Here is a 22,221-nt window from a genome sequence, read left to right on the forward strand (position 1 = left end):
AAAGGGGGAAACGCAGCCGCTTACGTGGTCGCTGCGCAAGTTGGTGAGCTTGACGGCACGTAGAGCACCCTATTATCCAGCTCATCGTTAAACTTCGAAGGCCCGAAATTCCCACACAAACGTGCAGCCCGAATGCTCTCCGAGTAGGTCACTGATCCACAAATTTCGAACAAAAGCGTCCTGCAAACCGAGACTTCTAGAAGCTACACTAGTATGCATGTTAGACAACTAGTCCTTACCGCCCTGCAATATGTTTTTTAACAAGGGGACAGTGCAGAACTCCGTACAGGCCAGGCATATGTGCTTCACAAATGGTTCCATGCCAAAGAAGCTACGACTGCAAACCTTCATACCCGATGCAAACACCGTCAGGAATCATGCAGTGCACACATACAGCATCTTATTTGCAGCTGCGCAGCTTTCTCACAAGTGAGGCACGGCCTGCAACATTACAATGTGCTTGCATGCGAACCCTAGAAAATATATTGCAATCTAGCCACGAAGCACACAAACTCATCGCGACATACGGTAGTCGAAGTACCTGGCTTCGAGCGGTGTGGAGTAAGTTCACCGGCCCAAGCGAGAGCTCCTACATTGAACATGCACTTAGAAAGAAGTAAGTAGAAGAGTTCACATCGGCCGGAAGGCCTAAGACTCACATGAAGGTGTTAACTCTAAAATCCCCACACCCATGCCCCTCTACACCGATACCTCAACAGCGCCCGTGCACCGCCTCCTTTTAAAAAAAATGTTTTAATCAATATTTTTGTCCATCTGTATTGCGCGCTGTTTGGTCTATAGAGTACGTTCACGAAATTAACCAAATAAAACAACATCGACGAAACAATTCAGCTATAAAATAACTAACGGAATTATTGAGAGGGTGAGTCTGATATAGACTGGTATAAACAATCATCTGAATTTGGCAGTTATTCTGCGAAGGTATTCTGAATAGGAGCAAGGCGTAACTCACGCGTGTACAAAACAAACTGAAGTGCAGCAAATGGGAGTATTCGGGGACGTTCAGCTTCTCCCAGAAATAAACCGGATGGGACGAGGGCGGCGGCAAGACGCACAGCTAAGGGCTATACATGTGTGTGGTCCTGGTCAACACTGACAACGATGGCCTCTGACTTTACTACAGACATGTTATCAAGGAATTGGAGATAAAGTAGGATTCCGGTGATTGAGCTTTCTATGAGATATGGTCAAACAAAGTAAAGGAGACTTCTCTCTAACAAAAATATCACGATATGAGGTGTTGTAGAGTAGTATGGTGTGATTAAACTTTATTAAGGGCCCTCGGAACGCGCGTCAGCAACTAGCGGGCCGCTCCCACGTCGGAACAGAAAGGTAGTGTCAGCGAATTTTTTACCGTATACCTCCCACTTCTAGTGTTGCTTACGAAATCAGTTCACTTGCAATACAGAGAAAAAAATTCTCTGACACTACCTGGGTAAGCTCACCTAATCAACAAAGGACGACGTAAAGACACAACAAGGCATCAACGTTTATAACTTAGGAGATCAGTTAGAATTCGCTAATATGTCGTACCTGACAAACATGAATAAAATAATCGACCTACAAAATTATGAGGCAGGAAAGAATAAAGAATTATAAACAAACAAAGGGGCAGCTTGAAGTCAGTGAGAAGAAAACTTGCCCTGGGAAATAGGAATATTTACGAAGTGAAAGATCAGCAACCTAATATAATCACCAATGTTGATTACATTGTGAAGGATGCAGATGACTTTTATTACGACCTGTACAGTACCAAGAGCCGCCATGTAACCTAGAGTGGAAGTAGTGACGAACACGATACAGAGGCTCTGCGTGCAAAAGCGATGACGCTTGAAGGGATTTGAAAGACAAGTGCCCGGCAAAACGACCGAAAAAGATGGAATAGTAGTCTGTTTCTTCAAAAATGAAAATTATAGCATTGAAATGCTCGTGACCCTTCATAAGCAATGGCTCACAGCAAGAAAGTTTAAAAAATGGCAACGATCTACTAATCCACAAGAAAAACGACGTTAACGATTCAAGTTTATAGCCATTATCTTGCTTTCATTGTTGTTCACAAAAAATATTTACCAGGGAAATTTTGAATAGAATCAAGTGAGCGCTTGGCTTCAAACAAACAAACGAACAGAATGGTTTCCGGAAGCGGTATTGCATGATTACTCGAATCCATGCCATCATTCAGATATAGAAATTTGCTATATTGCTTTCATAGATTTCGAAAACATTGTGATTACCGTATAGATACTAGCAGACTTTCAGGTATGCAGATGAACTCACGTTACTCGTACACAACGCTAAAATGACGTGCTTCTACTTTTAAAGGCATTTGTTTTGCTGCGTGCCACTGAGTTCTTGTTATGCAGCTTAATTCGTTATATTCAGCATACCAAGAATAATTGGCACGCGAGAACATATTTCAGTACACATTGTTGCTTTCAATGCAATACACAAGTTAAAAGGGTTTGCTGAGAACGAAATAAAAATGTACAATAAATTTCAGGCATACTTGCTTAGGTACATCACTACATCTACTCCATGAAACAAATTTTCATTGAAGCTCATAAAATTTAACAATGCCTCCGGAGTACTGGCTTCAATTAGTTGGGGCTTCTTTTCATAAGGATAAAATATTTCGCTGTATTCCTGAAACAAAGATGAGTGCAAGCAGAGACTCCATGATTAAACAGAAAACTTGGAAGGTGAATGGAAGCAGTGCGATAATTTCAAAACTGAATTGCGGTATTAGAATATAACTTGAAAAAATAGTAGCCATACAAAACAGAAGAAATAAACAATACTTATTGTTTATTTGTCAACAGACATTGCCATGCTAATTATGCATTCAACTTTACATTGTAGTTTACATATGGCGTCCACGACCGCTCGATGAACGCATGCGGTGGTAGAACCTGCTACATCGTGCGGTGCAATATCGGCGAGAGTGTGGAACAGAAGTTGGCACTTGCCGCCACTGATTTGTGGCGGAGCCACTGTACGAAAACTTTCTGGGAGGAACACATTGTGGCCCCTTTCTGCGGAACGGTGTTTCAGGTGTTTTAAACTTGCGCTGATAATGTGTCCGCACTAGATATTATATTGTTACGCGTAGATGATGCCCAAGGCTATTTGCAATTTATTTACAGGGAATCTAACGGAGGCCAAAGTGGCGACGCTATATCAAGTGGGGAACACGTCGTCTTCCTTCTCCTCAGTGCAGCCACACTATCGGGGCTGTTCCGTATCACCACTTCCGGCAGTAGAAGCACCGTCCCGGTGCTTAAGCTACACATCCGCGGTGAAAGGTGTGTGGTATGGCTTTAGCCGTGCCACGTGATCGATGTCATTTGCAGCTGACGAGGACGCTGAGAGATCGGCGCGAATGACTTCATGCGTGACATCGGTTACTTGTCGCACCACAATATTATTCTTACTTGAACGCGTCCGAAGAGCATTTACGAGGCTCTTATGGGACTTTCTGTCATCGGTGGTGGTGGCGTGGTAGGGGTGGAATGTAGCAACTGTTGAGTTTACCCTGGCTATCAATGCGGGCAAAAGTTCCGCCCAAGCGTCTCTTACAATATCACTGCAGTGTTTCACCATATGCCAATCAAGCCCGTTTCTCTTAAGGATGCGATAAGGATATGTGAAGTTTATTTCGGGGCTACAGCTGTCATCTGTGGGGTTGGCCTGCGAAACTGCTGAGTGGCATAAGCTAGTGCACGTTAAAGAACCCCAGGTGGTCAAAATTAATCCGGAGCCCTCCCTACGTCGTGCCTCATAATCAGAACTGGTTTTGCCACGTAAAACTCCACAAAGAAGAGTGGCACACGCACAAGATGCAGTTTTGCTCTACCTTGCGGGTTTCTGCGCCACTTAAATAGAAGAGCGCGGTTAATCATGCAACAAGTATACGTATGCAGTCTAGAGGCGCCAAAGAAAGTAGATAAAGGCTGTCCTACAACTGGTTTCTTTTAATATTCGGGTCACTTTACTGATTAGGATTACAAAAATAAGTTGAAGCTCTAAGTACTCTAAGTACTAAGTACTCTAAGTACTAAGTACTCTAAGTACTAAGCACATGGTCCACAATCGACTCTCGCCCTACCTGGAAGAAGGGGGGCACCTGCCGAATACTATGTTCGGTTTCCGACCAAACCTCTCCACCCAGGACATTCTACTTCAGCTAAAAGAAGAAGTCATCGACGGCCTCAGCACACGCCACAAGAGTGCCATCCTGACACTCGACGATAAGGGAGCCTTCGAGAACGTCTCACACGAAGCAGTGCTAAACAGCCTACAGCGGACCAACTGCGGACGGCGGACATACAACTACGTCCGGGACTTCCTGACGGGTAGAACGGCGACCATAGGCCTGGGGAACCTCAGGACCGAGAAGTTCCAAATACCGCCCAAAGGAACCCCCCAGGGGTCGGTGATCTCCCCGTTGCTGTTCAATATAGCGATGAGGGGATTGCCGAACCTCTTGGAGAACATCAGGGGTATCCATCACGCAATATATGCAGACGACCTGACCATATGGACGTGTACGGTATCGGTGGGCGAGCAACAAGACGCCCTGCAGGAAGCCATCGACAGGACCGAGCTTTATCTACACCGCTGCGGTCTTTCATGCGCGCCGGAAAAGTCGGAGCTCCTGATCCTCAAAAGGAGGACAAGAGGGCCGCCTCCGCAGGAGACGCCAGACCCAACATTGACCCTACACGGAGTCAACATACCCAAGGTGGACGTACTCCGTATTCTGGGCCTCACTTTCCAGAAGGACGGTGCCGGTCTCGCCGCCATTAAAAAGCTGCAAGCGACAGTTACCCAAGTCGCGCACTTGGTGTGAAGAGTGACTAACAAAAAGCACGGCCTGAAAGAGCAGGGCACAATCAGATTGATAGAAGCCCTGATAATCAGCAGAGTCACTTACGGCACCCCATACCTAGGTCTCAAGAACAGCGAGAGAGACAAATTGAACATCCTAATACGAAAGACCTACAAGCTGGCACAGGGGCTTCCACCGACAACGTCGACGGAGAAGCTACTCAGCCTGGGCATCCACAATACTTGGGAGGAACTAGCTGAGGCCCACAAGACGAGCCAGATAGAGCGACTCAAGCTCACCAGCACGGGCAGGGACACCCTAATAAGACTGGGCTACTCAGTCGAATATGAGTCCAGAAAACAGCGGGTTCCTCTGCCCCTGAGGGAGAAGATCACGGTGGCCAGCATCCCGAGAAACATGCACCCTGAATACAACAGAGAAAGGAGGCGAGCGAGAGTGCAAGCTCTACGTAAGGCCTACGAAGGATCAAAACAAGGAGAAGTCAGGTACACCGACGCGGCAAAGTACAAGAACAGAGCGGCCCACGCTATCAGCGTGATCAACGGCCAAGGACAAGAGGTAGCAGCAGCCTCGGTAAGCACTTCAGACATTTATTGCGCGGAAGAAACGGCGATAGCCCTGGCAGCCACTACGGGCAAGCGAGAGGAAGATCGCATCACAGTCATCACGGACTCGCAAACAGCATGCAGAAATTACCAAAAGGGCCGCATTTCGAAACAAGCCCTGAGCATCCTCAAAAAACTAAATTTTCAAGAACTGTACATTGTCTGGGCCCCGGGACACGAGTCCCTGGCGGGTAATGAAGCGGCTCACGCTGCTGCCCGAGATCACATTCTCCGGGCTATCCCACCGGGTTCAGGAGCACCGGCAGACCAACATGATAGCGTCCCGAAAAGATACTCCGATATCCTGAGTCATTACAGACTGGGCAGGAGGATCTACCCACCCCCGCATCCCAAGCTAACAAGAGAAGAGGCAGTGATCTTCCGCAAACTACAGACCGGCACATTCCCGCACGGCACCCTGCTACACGCCATGTATCCTACGAGCTATACTCACAAATGCGCCTTCCGCTCTGCGCCCAATACCCTCTACCACATGATATGGGAATCTCAACAAAACACATCGACACCACCCATCACCGGACCAACCGTCGAGCAGTGGGAGGCCCAGCTGACAAGCCCGAGCCCTGAAGACCAGCATCGCCTGGTGAGCAGGACCAAGATATCGGCTCAGGCCCACGGCATCCTGGACTAGGGACGCCGCCCACCTCGGACGATTTTAGCATCTGCTCATTTCCCTAAATAAAGTTTATTCCTCCTCCTTTAAGTACTGCTCTCACCTACATTTATTTATTACTTTTTTGAACGGCAGCATTTTGTGCTGGGTTCCGCAAAAATCAGCCCCATGTGCATACGTCGCGCAATCATGGTCCCTCCAATCAGCCCGATGGCGACACTTTGCCGCGTTGTGCGTGCCAGTAGGCATATTAATGTTAAAAATTCTCAATTTAATAAAAAGATTTTGCTCTTGATGACGTACATTGGTTTCAATGAGTATATGTAGGTATCGATGAGCAGTTTTGCCGGAAATGCGGACGTGAGCCAGACATCCATAAATGGTAGCAAAGATGGTAGTGCTTGAAATGTTTCACGGTCAGAGTCGGCGTCTACGAGCGAGTGAGTTCCTGGCGCTTCTTCTAATGTGGTCTCCGACGACCCTAAGCGCTCGTTAGCGCAGGACAGGCTCACGATGTGTTCGTGCGTCTGGTCACCTTTGAACATGAGTACAGGCGCCCGAGCGCGATACCACTGGAGCTCTAGCTACGCAGTTTCTTCATGTACGCTCTCACTACCGCTTGATATGCAGCTATGATGCCTGGTAGCTCCAGGGGGGCTGTTTATGCTGCGCAACAGCACTGATCTCGCGTGTTGGCTGACGCAGTTATTGCTTCGCCTTTCGTGAGAAAAGGATAAATTATAATGACTACACATTGATGGGCTTGTATTTCCGATTGTGCAACGAAGTTGCCAGTTCTTTTTGGAACACACATTGCACTTTCGTGTATCCAATAATTCTTCTGCACGAGAGATCAATACTTTATTTCAATGGTCCGTTCATAATAGTTTATATATATATATATATATATATATATATATATATATATATATATATTGTGGGCATTTATTGCACACGTCTTCTTCATCTGTATATTATCACCATCATTCTACTTTGCTCGATCCTCATCTTCAGTTATGTGTGATCATCATCATCGGGTGTGTGCCTTTGCTGGTTCACTCCCGAGTACTCGGGCCGAATAGACGTCGTGCCAAACAGAGACGTCTTTAGTGGTGGAGGTAGCTCCTTCGATCCTCAGTCCTCTGCCCGCTCAGTCTACCCCCCTGGAGCTACGTTCAGGCCGCCGCTTGCACCCACTGTCCGCTAGCATGTCTCAGGAGGCACCACCCTCCACTTCTACCGCTACCGTTCTGACACGACCAGTCACACCTTACATCTTAAGCAGCCACCAGCGTGACCCCCATCTCTTGGCTGGTCTTCGTGGGGAAGATGTGGAGGACTGGCTGGATGACTACGAGCGAGAAAGTTCCGCCAATCATTGGGACGACCCACACAACTCCGCCACGTCTCCTTCTACCTGACGGGTGTGGAGAAGACATGGTTCTTCCACCACGAGATAGACTTCGCTGACTGGGATGCCTTCAAGCAGCAGCTCCGCCAAGTATTTGGTACACCGGCTGTTCGTTCTACAATCGCAAAGAAAACCCTCGATACTCGCCAACAGCAACCAGGCGAGTCTTACACATCGTATATCGAGGATGTTCACTGACATCGTCACAACGTGTCAGCGCGTGGACAAACTTGAGTCTGTTCGCCTTCAGCCGGACGTTGGCGACTATTCTTCTACGGCGGTTCCACATCTGCGTGTCATGATACGAGCTATGATACGTGAAGAATTACAATCTATGGGCTTGTCGTCACCGTCGGGGTGCCCCAGTGCGCCTTCTAGCACGGCCTCGCATGACATCATCAGGGATGAACTGGCTTCCTTGACCTGCTCCACGCGCGTGTAAACCTCCGTCTCTCGTCCCCTACCAACGTACGCGGAAGTTGCGGCCACGCCTCCAGGCAACGCCAACTCCACGGTGCCGCAACCCACGTACGCGTCGGTTGCTGCTGCGCCTCCAGTAAACATCTCGTCGATGCTGCCCGAGCTTTCATCGGCCCATTTGACTGCACTGACTCCCAGAGCACCTAGCCCCCTGTACTATCCGCCATTGAGTCCGTCACGTCCCACGTGCTATTACTGCGGCTATCGTGGCCATATTTCACGTTTCTGCCGCAAGCGCCAGCAGGACGAGCGTCGGGGATACGACATCTCCGAACGCAACTTTTCCAGTGGAGCCTCTGCCCAAAGCCGGCGTTTCTCTTCACCTCCGCTCGGCTCTACTTCTCCGCCCGCATCGACTGAAGACCGCAGCACTTACCATTCAGCCAGGCGCCGCTCCCCTTTGCCGTTCCGATGCTCCACGTCTCCACTACGGCCCGTCTCCCTCAACTCTAACATTCGTCCGGAAAACTAAGCGATGCAGTTTTTGAAAGACAAACTGCATACGACACCAGGACTGAAATTCCTCCAGCGCACCCGTCCAATATGCTCTGGATGTTTGTCCAAGGAGTGCCCGTCGATGCTTTGGTGGACACAGGCACGACAATTTCCGTTATTCACGCAGATTTATGTTCCCCTCTGAGGAAAGTCACGACGCCATACGATGGACCGACGCTTGTTGCAGGCCAAGGGAACACTGTTCGGCCTTCCGCTCTTTGTACTGCCCATGTCGTGATTGATGATATTCGGCACCATATACAATTAGCTGTGCTGTCCCCGTGCGCTCATCAACTTATTTTAGGGTGGGATTTTCTGTCTTCAGCTTCCGCGGCTATTTGTTGTGGTCAACGCGTCGTGCATCTTACGGACACCGACTACTTACTTGGGGAAGACACGTGCACGCCGTTGTGCCTGATCGCTGCGGAAGATACCGAACTGCCTCCCGGCCGACAGCGAATTATTACCATTATGTCGACCGATATCGACCATGGTGACATCTTGGTCTTGCCCTCTTCCCGTTGTATTGGTAAAGGCATCGCTTTTGCACCAGGTGTAGTTCGATTTTCCAATGGCTCGGCGCTTGTCACCGCCACGAACGTGACATTGGAGAAAATTCTCCTTCCGCAAAACACCACAGTGGCTTGCGCGGCCGACCCAGGGCCTGTATGCATCGTGCCCCTTGCAACTATGTCTTCCACGGACCCTTCTACTTGTGCTACTGCTTCTCCCTCCGCCCTTACTGCAGCCATCAGCAGTGACTTGCCACCTTCACAGATGCTGCAGCTGCTTGCTTTGTTGAACAAACACGCAAATTCTTTTGACGTCCATTCGTCGACTCTGGGCCAAACCACAGCTGCAGCACATCGCATTCAGACAGACGACGCGTCCATAGTGTGCCGACGCCCGTACCCGCGTGTCCCTAGCCGAGCGGAAAATCATAGAAGAAAATGTCGCGGACATGCTACAACACAAAGTCATCCAGCCCTCAGCTAGCCCTTGGTCATCTCCGGTTCTTTTGGTTCGAAGAAAAGAGGGTTCCGTGCGTTTTGCGTCGATTACCGGGCCCTCAATAAGATCACTCGAAAGGACGTATACCCTATGCCTCGCATTGACGACGCTCTTGATTCACTACAAGGTGCAGAATACTTTTCAAACCTCGATCTGCGCTCCGGCTATTGGCAAATCCCAATGCACGAAGACGATAAAGAAAAAACAGCGTTTGCCACCCTTGATTGACTTTATGAATTCAACGTCATGCCTTTCGGGCTATGCAATGCACCTGCGACTTTTGAACGCATGATTGACACCGTGCTGCGTGGCCTCAAATGGAAAACTTGCCTCTGCTACCTGGATGACATTGTCGTCTTTTCGTCAACATTTCCTCAGCACCTGCAACGCTTAGATGAAGTTCTGACGTGCCTTGCCGACGCTGTTCTTCAGCTCAACACGAAGAAATGCCGTTTCGCCAGCAGATCTATTAAGGTCCTGGGGTATGTCGTGAGCAAGGAGGGTATACGTCCTGACCCTGACAAGATTGCTGCGGTCCTTCGCTTCCCTTGCCCAGAAAGGCCTAAAGACTTGTGAAGCTTCCTTGGCCTCGCTTCTTATTTCCGTCGCTTTATACGGAACTTTGCCTCCATCGCTGCGCCGCTACACAAGCTACTTGCTTCCAGCGTACCCTTTCTGTCGTCTCAAGAATGTGAAGCAGCCTTTGACATGCTGAAGGGCACCCTCACGTCTGAACCTGTGCTTTGCCATTTTGATGACACTGCCCCGACTCTCTTGCACACAGACGCTAGCGGCCATGGCATCGGCGCCATTCTTCTGCAACGGGACAACTCTTCGCGCGAGAGAGTCGTTGCATACGCCAGCCGCGTACTCACCGATGCCGAGAAGAACTATACGATAACTGAGCAGGAGCGCCTGGCTGTTGTTTGGTCGCTACAGAAGTTTCGTCCCTATTTGCACGCGCGTCATTTCACAATTGTTACGGACCACAACGCATTATGCTGGCTCTCCACTCTCAAGAACTTCACTGGACGCCTGGGTCGCTGGATTCTCCGCCTGCAAGAATATGACTTTGACATTAATAAGTCAGGCAAAAAACACAAAGACGCTGACGCTCTTTCTCCTTGCCCGCTTCCTGCGCACCCACTCGACACCTCGGCAACTGCGTCGCAAAGCAGCTCTTCGGATGTCACTTCTGCGCCGGTTTCCTCTCTTACCTCAATAGACCACCTTTCTCAGGACGACGATCAAACATTTCCATCTCGCCAACGGGCTGACCCACATTGTCGGCGTATGATAGACCACCTCTCTGGCGCTTCTCGCCCACCTAACGCGCGGCTTCGACGCCAACTCGCACAATTGACTGGACAATGGCAATTGACCGCACAATTGACTGGACAAGAGCTGGACAATGGCGTGCTGTATTGGCGCATTTACCACTTGACGGTCAACGCTGGGTGCCCGTTCTACCACGCTCTCTTCGAGCCCATGTAATCGAAGCATTCCACGATGACATGACTGCTGGCCATCTCGATTTCCACAAGACCTACGATCGCATACGAAGCCGTTACTATTGGCCTGGCCTTTCTACTAGTGTGGGGACATACGTCGGTTCCTGTTCTCCGTGTCAGCGTCGCAAACTCCCAACCTCTGCTGCTGCCGGCGAATTACTGCCTATTCCGTGTCCCACCGCACCATTTGAGGTTGTTGGCATCGACCTTTACGGGCCCCTTCCTGTTACTGCAGCTGGCAATCGGTGGATAGTGACCGCCGTCGACCACCTGGCGCGCTACGCTGAGACAACATCAGTGATCACTGGCTCAGCTTCGGAGGTTGCCGACTTCGTCCTTCAAGCTATAATTCTGCGCCATGGTGCTCCTCGGGTACTGCTAAGCGACCGTGGAAAGGTCTTTCTTTCGCAACCTTTAAACGAAGTCCTGCGTGCCTCTGGTTCCACCCACAAAACAGCGTTGAGTTACCATCCACACACTAACGGTTTGACACAGCGATTTCATCGCACGCTTGCCGACATGATCGCCGTATATATTCAGCCTGATCACAAGAATTGGGACAAGCTTCTACCATTCGTCACTTTCCCCTACAACACGGCCGTTCAGCGTACCACCGGCTACTCGCCATTTTACCTAGTTTACGGACGGTCGCATACTTCCCTTCTAGACGTTTCTCTCCTCAATTCTCCTGTCAACCCATCTGCATCGTCTAGCGAAGAATTCGTTTCACGACTCGCTCAGTGCCGCCAGCGTGCTCGCGTAAACACAGCAGCCAGACAACAAGACCGGAAGATCATTTACGATACCTTCCGTCGCGTTGTGTCTTTCCGACCTGGTGACGAAATACTTATATTGACGCCCCTTCGCACGCCTGGTTTGTGCGACAAGTTACAGCCGCGATTCATCGGGCCCTATATAGTCCTGGAGCAGATATCGCCCGTCAATTATCGCGTGACGCCTGTTGTCGCCGCAACAGACCGCCGTTGTCGCAGCACCGAGGTCGTTCATGTCTCCCGCATGAAACCCTTCACGCAGCGTTCTTCGTCACCTTGCCCTGCGGCCAGGATGGCCACTTCCACGTGGGGGGGATTAGTGTGGGCGTTTATTACGCACGTCTTCTTCATGTGTATATCATCATCACCATTCTATGTTGCGCGATCCTCATCTTCAGTTATGTGTGATCATCATCATCGGGTGTGTTTCTTTGCTGGTTCGCTCCCGAGTACTCGGGCCGAATAAACGTCGTGCCAACAGAGACGATAAAAAAATACACGATGTCATCACAGCCCCGGTCACATACTTAGTGGCCAAAGGTATTGGACAGCACTGTCCACGGGATCAGCGTAAAAGACATGACGAAGATGGCATGGCGAGTGTCACTGATGAAGCTGAAATGTCGACGCTAGAATGGCCATGACGCATCACTGCCACCAGCACATACGTATTAGCCAAAGCTGGCGCACAACTTGGACCTCTAGGGTGGCGTAAGAGGCTAGATAGAAAGAAATATAGGCTCCAAATGTTTGTAGTCAAAGAATGCTCATAGCTAGTGTAAAAAATAATTTACATATAGCAATGCGGTGTTTTTAACGTCGCGAATCGAAAGAAGCTGGGATAACGTACTTTATGGCCGAATATATTACACAGCTTTGTGTACTAGATCGGCACAACTCATGACGACGATGGCATGACAAGAGTGAGTGACAGAGCTGGAATGTCGACGGTGTAATGACCACGACGGCCTCACGACTGAGAGCACATACGCAGAGCCGAAAGCTACTAGACAAATTGGGCCCCTGCAGGGGCATAGGAGGCCGGATACATAGAGTAATATCAGGTTCTTCCTGCCTCTCGAAGGTAGCGGTATTCCTTTCTTACTTGGTCTTCCAAGACACACCGCTAGAGACGATCTACGCAATGAGGAGTACTGTCGCTAAGGTACCGGCGATAAGTTTGTTGGAGGCTTCGGATAGAAGGAAGCAGGCATAGATGAACCTTGAAGGCGATTTGTATTTACGAGGGCCTTTTACAAGAAATAACATAAATGACCAAAGGTATAACTGTAACAGTTATAGGGAGACCCTATCTCTGCAGAGCCGATGATGCCTAGCATCCAAGTTTTGTCCAGAACGATTGCTCGGTGCTGTGGGGCTATGTTTTCTTTTAATCGGTATACCCAGACATTTACAGCCCAATTACCACTGATTGGTAATCAGGATTCAGGATGGTCTTTCAGCACCAAAATTACCAAACCTGCACGAGGATTGCGAGTGGTCCGCCGGCTTTCCAACAATTTAGCCTCGTCTACGCGCACTTTCTTTCATTAAAGTTCAAAGTACGTACTCATCTCCTAACTAAACTTTCAAAAAAAGTGGCAGTTTCGCCTGAAAGGCGAAGTATAATTTGCGATAGCAAATTCGTAGAGAGCTATACGAGTAAGGATAGTAGTTTTATCGGTCGCATATACTTGTACACATTCGCTTACTAACTGAATTAACAAACGTGGTGACAGCGCCTACAAAAAACATGAATAGATCACACTCCATGACCGCAGACTGTCAAAACGCTGGCGTGAGCAAGCGCGCTGGCAGCAGCGACAGGAGGTTCGTTCCGTCTATCGCTTCAACGGAACCTGAGCGGCGAAACCACAGCGCATACAAATGTAGGAGCCGTGTGGAGATCGCTTTCAAGATACGGTTCGCGCGACAGCACGAAGCCGCGCAAAGTACAAGTACACGGTTGGTGGCAGAGTAGTAGCCGCGCCCCTCCCGCCCGGGCTGCCTTCCGGCTTTTCTCTCCGCGTGGGAGATTTAGTCGCCAGTTCCCCTTGCGCCCAGTTGCAAGATACGCATTTGGGGCCGCAGCTAAACGTCGCCTCCCCTCCCTCCCACCCATTGCCCCACTGCCTTTCGCAAGACGGAAGACGTCGTGTTCTCTCTCCGTCGTGCGTTTGCTCTCCGTGAAAGCGTTCGCTCCTCGCGCGCTTTCACTCGCATATACAGCATACAGCGTGCGACGACGATTTTATTGCCGTTGGTCTTTCTACGGAACCTCACGGCGACGACGACGGCGACTGCAGAAATGCGCTTGGAGTGTGCATCTAATTGCTATCGCAATAAAATGTAACAGAGGTGAGAGCCACAAACACAAAGCAATCGTACGTTCCGCGAATGGCAATACGGGTACATCATAAAGCAACGCAGTCCAAACACAGCGGAATCAATAAACAATGTCGCAGTTTCACCCGAATGGCGAGGCATCAATTGCGATAGCAAATTAGTAGAGAGATATACAGAGTAAGGATAATAATTTTATCAGCTGCATAAACTTGACCATGCAGCAGCACCAGCGACGCGCAGGTATCCCTTACAAAAAAAATTGTTGAAAAGTTGTTGAAAAGTCATTGGTCAATGTCAACAAATGGCATTGAAAGCACATTGAGGCTTTGTTGAAACATTATTGAGGAAATTGTTGACAGGTGTTGAAAATTGGCCCGCGACATTTTGTTGAAACATCATTGGGTCGTTTCAATTTGAGAAGTCATTGATGGATTGTTGAAACCATGTTGAATTCCAATATTGAAAGCCCATTGAAGAACTGTTGAAGATGTGTTGAATGTCAATATTGAAAACCTGTTGAGACATTGTTGAAATATGTTGATTGCCAATATTGAAACCCCATTGACATAATGTTGGAACTGTGTTGAATGTCAATATTGAAACCCCATTGAAATATTATTGGAGCAGTATTGAATATCAATATTGAAACCCCATCGAGATATTATTGAAGCATTGTTGAACATCAATATTGAAACCCCATTGAAGTATTATTGGATGAGTGTTAAACGTCAATATTGCTTGATGGAGGCAAAAGGTGCTACATATCAGAAACAGGACACAAGAGGAAAAACATAGACAACACACACGTTAAGCACCAAACGTGTGTGTTGTCTGAGTTCTTCCTCTTGCGTCCTGTTTCTGATTCACTATGCCTTTTGCCTCCATCATATTATACCAACAAGCCCAACGTGCAATGTTAGTCAATCATGCAACACCATTTAAATATTATTGGAGCAGTGCTGAACGTCACTATTGAAATCACTTGAGAGCCCACTGAAATATGCTGTTTGGTGAATAGTGTTGAAAACTGCACTAGACTTTTCTTTAAATACCGCTGAGCTACAATGAGTCTCATGGCATTACCATTGATGCCATCCATATTGATGTGGTCCTTGCATACTAGAGGACAGGGGCAAACTCAGGCACTTCTTTATTGAAGACCTGGGTCACCCAGGGATCAAAACCACTTTTAGATATAGCCTGTTATAAAACATTTTATAGAGCTGCTAGCAGAACCATTAAGCCAGTTTTCGAATTGGCTTAACACACAAAATCAATACTCCTTCACAAAATCAACAGCTCAATATTGATGTGGACAAAAAGCATTTTTTTCTAGCTGAATTGTTTATTGAAGCCAAACATTTGTTAACTGTACAGCCATGTGTGCCTTGAGATCAAAAAATTCCTAACGCAATCTACAAACTGCCAGCAGCTTGATACAATAACGAAATTGAATACTGAGAGATGTAAAGTTTGCATGGCCCTAAAGTAAAACATTTCTCAAAATTGAAATACATAGAAAATAAATATTATACAAGCATTACAGTAAATACCATTTAAAATGTACTTGATTTCTCTATTTGGTAGCCAGTAACTTAATAATCATGGTACAATCTGCATGAGCCCACTGAGACTCTTATTTATTGGTTAAATGGTGTGCCCATTTTACTAAACGTTATCTACCTCTGAAACGACATGGTAATTACAATAACTTGTGCCATGGGAGCAGTTTATTGTGCTGCATTGCTTGTTGCACGATCCAGTTGCGTTTTCTGCCATGATTACTAGGTTCCTGGACAGGTCATTACATACCAAGCGATTTATTCACTTTGACTACTTAAGATTTTTATCTGATATTGTGGCCATTAGTTACCTGCTGGAAGACTTAAATGGAACTGGCATGAGGAATTTTTTTTTAATTTTTGAGTGCCGCAAAACAAGTTAGAATGAAAGAATTTGCAAGAAATCAGATTTCATGCATACATGAAAGAAAGCACATCGCTGCCTTGCCCGAGAACTGTTGTTGCACTCTGAATTTACGCAAACTTTAACACTTAATTCTTACTGTTTTGAAATAGCAAAATAAACCATTACTACAAACAAATGTTAATATGTAGTTTTCCTTAAACAGAACCACTCTGACAATAGCACAGATTCCACTTTCCGGTGTACGTATGAAACCTAATTTTCTGCAAAATTTCTCACTGGGCCTACTTTTACTTCATCAAACAAACTTGAAATGGTGTGCCATCATGGAACAGTCTTGGCATGAAATGACCCGAGATACCTATGAAATAAAATAGTCAAGAAACACTAGCTTTTGTAGAAATATATTAAAGATTTACGTAAAAATGTACTAAAGTACAAAGCGCAACACTTGTGCAATTCATTATTCATCACAACACAGTACTTGTGTCTGAACCATCCAACCTGGGCTTTTCAGGTGACTAGAAACATCATAATAAAAAAAAATGTTGAGGGCTGCAAGTGCACAACACTTGAACTGTCCACAGACTTGAGCTCTTCCGGACACTTCAGGTCCCTTGCGAGAAGTGAGGCCAGTGTTCTTAATGTAGGCCATGTTTGTCCCAGGAAACTTGTGACAGGTAAAACCTGTAAAAAAAAAGGAAAAACAGCATGAGGTTTAAGATCAATGTTCCACATGCAAAAGTGCGACATACAGTACACCCTGTTATAATGAAACTGTTTCATTTGTTTTGTTTATTCCAAGTTTTCACGAGTTCAATTCTAGAGAATGACCAGCTTTCAAAGTGGAGTGGCACCGGAGGACTCCACTTAGTACAATATGCAGAAGGCAAACAGGAAAAGCCCACTGTGGCAGAATAACTTCATGAATATCCTTGATGTGAAAATGTGAACGTTGCTTGCTTAGGACAAAATGGTGGAAAAAAAAACTTCATACTGTTGGTGAAAAAACCTAAAGGTAGACTACTGGCAACTAAAATTAGTTCTCTCAACAATCATAATCAAAATGTGCAGCACTTTATTGAACTTTTCCTTGCAGGAGTTGGTCCAAATACGGTTATGCGGCCAGAATTGAGTGTGGTATATCTGAATTTGTTTTACAAGCTCATATGCTACTGGAGTGCACTTCTCGCATCGTGATGACCATTCTTATGCCTCTCTACTGAAAACAAAATACTGCTTATAACGAGGATTTACTGCAGTTGCACGCCGACCTGGTTACACTAACACAAATAAATGCGAAGAAGAAATACGAAGAAATGCTCAGTCTTACAAGAGAAATATGCAAGTGGACTGGCTCTGCTAATCCTTTGAGAGTCACTGCCATGCATGTAGAGTGGTGGAAACAAATCGTGTGGTCATGACCATAAATATGAGGCGGCGAAAGAACATATAAATAAGCATACCTTTTAAGAATGAAGTGTCCCCAAGCATCACATTACAGATTCTGTAACCTTCTGCGACTTCTACAAAAATCCTGATTGTGCTGTTGCCCCTTGGCTTCTTCCAAAACTGATCTTTCTCTTTATTCTATGGTGCCCATCACTGCAGTAGTTTGGAAGTATTCACTTAGTTTAATGTTTTGTGAGTGTCATTACATTTAACAAATGTGATTATGCTGGTTTGCCCTGCATGCTACAATAAACATGGTGTAAAACAGCGGACACTAAGAAACCTTTGTCACTTTGTGACCTAAAAAATTATTTACCCATTTTTTTTCTGGAAAGGTCACTAAAGAACAATCCAGAATAAAAATATAGCGCTTAAATTGGGGGACGTTTGCCGGAAAATATGTGATCCTCAAAGGGTTAAACATGAACACCTACAAAGCTCATTCAATCTTTGATAAATCTAAACCCATAGTACTTGAGCACTGGTTTATAATAACGCTGAAAACAGGCAAGTGCGTCCTTGAAGTAAGAAAGCAGGAGACATTTCCAACAATTTCAGAGTGGGAGCTGTGGACATGCCTCATGTTCTGTAAGAAGCTTTATATAATAGCTGCCAAGGGCCTATTGAGTACTGATCATTTTATGGGAACGTGAGGAAAAGTCAAATAAATACCTTTGTTTTTTCCACATCCTAGAATACAATGCGATAAATTGGATCTTAATTGGTTGAGTGCCTAGAATGGATGGACATTGCTAAACATAGCAATGTTGACAACGAATTTGGCAACTGTTCCTATTGGTGCTTTGATCGAAACAACCAAGCAATTATGCCCCGTAACTTAAGCTCCCTCTGCTTAAAGGCTACTGTCTGCCACCACATGGACCTCCTTCAAGACAGGAGCAACTTTAATTCAATGTGGTCTGTTGAAATAGGTGAAATCACTATGTTTTGCGTTACAGAATCTGGAGGGCCATATTGATTGCTGAAATTTGGTGGAAGTGCTGTCCCTCGAGTTGAGCAGTAACTGCACTTGAGCATAGCTTCTCCACAATTCCTATATTATAACAACACTTTCAGGCTACTTAAGCACACCCGCTATAGCACCAGATTGGTAGCAAGCTTCACAGAGTGGTACTACAGATTGGTAGTTGCTTCATTCTAACTGTTCATTGCAATGACAGTCAAGTAGTGCCACTAATGCGCAAATACACCTAACTTTGTCAATTGAAGCCACCAATCACTTCTGGCAGTTAAGGCTGCTTTTAAAATTTAGCACTTTAGTATGGAGGCGTTAGAGACTTGAGATCAAATGAACATTCATTCCAAATAGTAGGCTATTGTAGCACGTAGTTGCAGACACAGGCTACTTGAAAGTCATTTGTTGTGCTAATAGCAAGCTGGTAATTCCAAGTACCAAATGTGAAGGCAAAAATGCAATGGGTAAAAGGATGTACGGTACTTGCCTATAACAGTGTTGACCCTGATAAGGCCAAGAGCCTCTTTTTGACTATTGGTGGTGGTGTTTCCGAGAAGTAAGTGGCCCATGAGGTTCTCCTCAGTGAACACATGGTGAATCAAGGCCCTTGCAAACTTGCCTGGTCCACCATGGCAAGCAGTGCCAGGATCATCTGAATGAGCACCTCTCCAACCTATGTGAAACGGCACGTTTAGGTAAATAATATTAGTGAGGTAGTTTAAGGATTTTAAGCACATTTACACAACAGCCACACTCCGAATAAATCACAGAAATACTGCCTGCTCCAGACCTAAAATGTCAACTAATGTCACTAATAAAAAAAACTAAAACTAATGTCATAGCTCGTTATGCTGTTAGGATGCCATGTGCTTCAGAAATACAAGGATTCACCCAGTACAAAATAAAATAGTAAGTAAACCAAAGCATTGAAAACTTTAATGCAAGTAGCATTTTTAGGATACTTCACATACTTTCGGGTGTCTGTCTAACTATTTTCCAGCCAATTTGTGTCACTTGGTGGTCAATGGCTTAATGGGTAGGGCTGCTATGTACACGGGAAGTGGGTTAATAACCATCTGATGGACCTGCTTGGATCTCTGGGTATGTGACTCAGAGTATGTGCCATTCTTCAATGAACCTCTTTCACGCCATCGTGGGCAACTGCTGCTTGTGTTGGCAAGCAGCAGTAGCAAGCAGCTCAAACAGGAAGATAACTGTGGACGTTAATGCGATTACCACTACACATCAGATTCGCTTGCTGTGTCCCAGACCTACTTAGCTGAATGTGTACATAAGACACAAGGACAGGGTGTGCCAACTGCCCACCTCATCAAATAAATGAATCGACTCCCAAATCAAAGGTTATGCAAAATCGCAAAGGAGACACTTAATGCTACCATTTTTACTAAATCTTCAGGAGAATACCTCCCAGCAATACATTCTCCTGGCAACAGTGCATTTGATCATGGTGACGCTAGACGATGAATGGCCAAAGAATTCACCTTTCGCATTCCGGCTGTGGCGTCTCCAGGCTCATTTTGATTCTGAAAACAGATGTCAGTATTAAAATTTGACGCCACGATAACTGAAAAGCAACAATCAAAACATCTACATGGACGATTAGGCCGACATAAACGGATGGATATAAATGACTGATTGAAAACATTAAAGCATGGCTGCTCTTGCCACTGGCAGTGTGAGGTGGGAAAATAATTTATTTTTAATTTCTCTCCTAAATTTTAAAATTATTTTTGCTCATCTACTGCATGAACTGTTGCGGCCACATCTTAAAGGTAGCTCGTTCATATAAAACCAGTGTTGCATTTTTTACTCCCCGTCTAACTGCTGCTACTGCAGTTTGCTTACTCTCTAAGTATTCCACAGAACTGATCCACCAACAAACCACTGTTCCAAGCTTATGGCAAAGCGTCATTTAGATCACAAGATACGCTCCCCTTTAACTCTCTCTCCTCTTTAGTGTGTGAATTCAAAGCAAAAATAACTTATTGACATAGCTGTCTGCTTCTATCTCATAAAAAGCCTTGCTAATTTTTGACATTTGTCGATAACCCTTACATGCCTCTGGGAGCACAGAGGGACGACACGGCAAATATGCCCAAGCATCTCGTTCCTTTACTGATTTTCGAACTTAGTTATATCAATCAGTTACTGAAGGGCCAAAGGCTGAAAGTTCACACGATGACATTATTTTGAATGTTTCATCCCACTAAAGCAGAACATAGCATCCCACAGAATCTGCCTTTTCCGTGAATATAGAGCGCCTACGCGAAGGCGTTAGCGCGAAGTACTCGATGGCGTCGAAGGGAGATAATGGTTAAAAAAAAAAGTTCACCGCGCGCGTACTGGCGGAAAACAAACCACACATAACCTGATGATTTCACAGCATTCACTGGCATCAGCCCTTTTTTATCTCACCTATCACATAGAATCACATATACGCCATTGCAATTCTTTATTATTATCGCGCCACAGCGCGTGTCTACCGCACGGCGTGTCAGCGGACTCTGGGCACTCGATCCTGAAGCGAACAGCGCAGCAGAATACATTAGAAGGGCAAAACGCCCCGCGCATATTTTGATGATGATATTTGGTGTTTTTTTGGCGCAAGGGCCAAATGTGGCCAAAGAGCGCCAAGACACGCGCATATTTTCGACGATCCCGACACGCCATGTAGCAGATGCACGTCAATGGACGGCGTTGCGCGAACGAAATATACTTGATTACTGTACAGTTCGGATTATTTCACGTCGCATTGTTTCCACGAAAACGGCAAAGCACGAGCGCTCATTAATAAGGCTAATTTCCATCGGTGCTGTAACACCGTACCAAACATCGTGGCGCGCACAACATGCCCTGTTTTAGCTGGCTCCACATAGCTGCCCACCAAAACGGCAAAGCACGAGCGCTCATTAATAAGGCTAATTTCAATCGGTGCTGGAACACCGTACCAAAAATCGTGGCGCGCACAACCACGGCCGGGCTCGACTGGCGCGCGCGTTCGCAAGAAGCGAGCGCGCGCGCCAGTCGAGCCCGGCCGTGACACAACATGCCCTGTTTTAGCTGGCTCCACATAGCTGCTTTACGTCGCCGCAAGCGCGCTGTGAAGTTAAATCAGGATAAAACTTCATGCTCAATATCACAAATCTAGTGCTGCACAACCAATTCTCGCAACGGAAGGATAGTACTAGTAATGAAAACGAGCACAGAGGCGCGTGGAAGACACGCACGGGCTCTGTACGCACTTTTGATGATGGCGTCGCAATGAACGAGCAAGTGGAATTCGAAACACTCACTCACCTTCGATGTGGCTGAGTCGGAGGCGATCATGGTGATCTTCGAGGCAACGTGTAGCCCATTAAGACCGAGCAATAAGTTGTAATATACCAAAGATGTCACAGCGAGGTAAAGGGCACAGAAAACGCAGCAAACTCATCACGCAACCCGCACACATACGCCGCACGCACAAAGTTCTGGAATCCGCCAAAGAGTCAACAGCACAAGCGCGCAATCACACAAAAACGCGCATACAAATCCACGCTTTCATAGATATGAATTGCCATATTTATTAACAAATCTTGTAATATAATGGTATTTCTTAACAATTTCTGTGGTTTGCAAGAGTGTGAAAATTTTCTGCTTAGCTTCCTTGAGGAACTATTTTCTTTATCGCGGTAACGCAGTGCGCCGGCCGGTCACGTACGGAGCGCGCG

At 46.5% G+C, this 22,221-nt stretch overlaps 1 long non-coding RNA gene across 1 annotated transcript; it reads right to left on the reverse strand.

Moving 5' to 3' along the window:
- Window positions 1–19,041: 19,041 nt before the first annotated feature.
- LOC125940310 (uncharacterized) lies at window positions 19,042–21,950 on the reverse strand. The gene is made up of 3 exons (XR_007463519.1): window positions 21,809–21,950; window positions 19,993–20,034; window positions 19,042–19,163 (listed from the first exon to the last, which is right to left on the reverse strand). It is a non-coding gene; the product is annotated as an uncharacterized LOC125940310 (long non-coding RNA).
- Window positions 21,951–22,221: the final 271 nt, after the last annotated feature.

Source organism: Dermacentor silvarum, chromosome 9, assembly GCF_013339745.2.
Source record: "Dermacentor silvarum isolate Dsil-2018 chromosome 9, BIME_Dsil_1.4, whole genome shotgun sequence".
NCBI lineage: Eukaryota > Metazoa > Arthropoda > Arachnida > Ixodida > Ixodidae > Dermacentor > Dermacentor silvarum.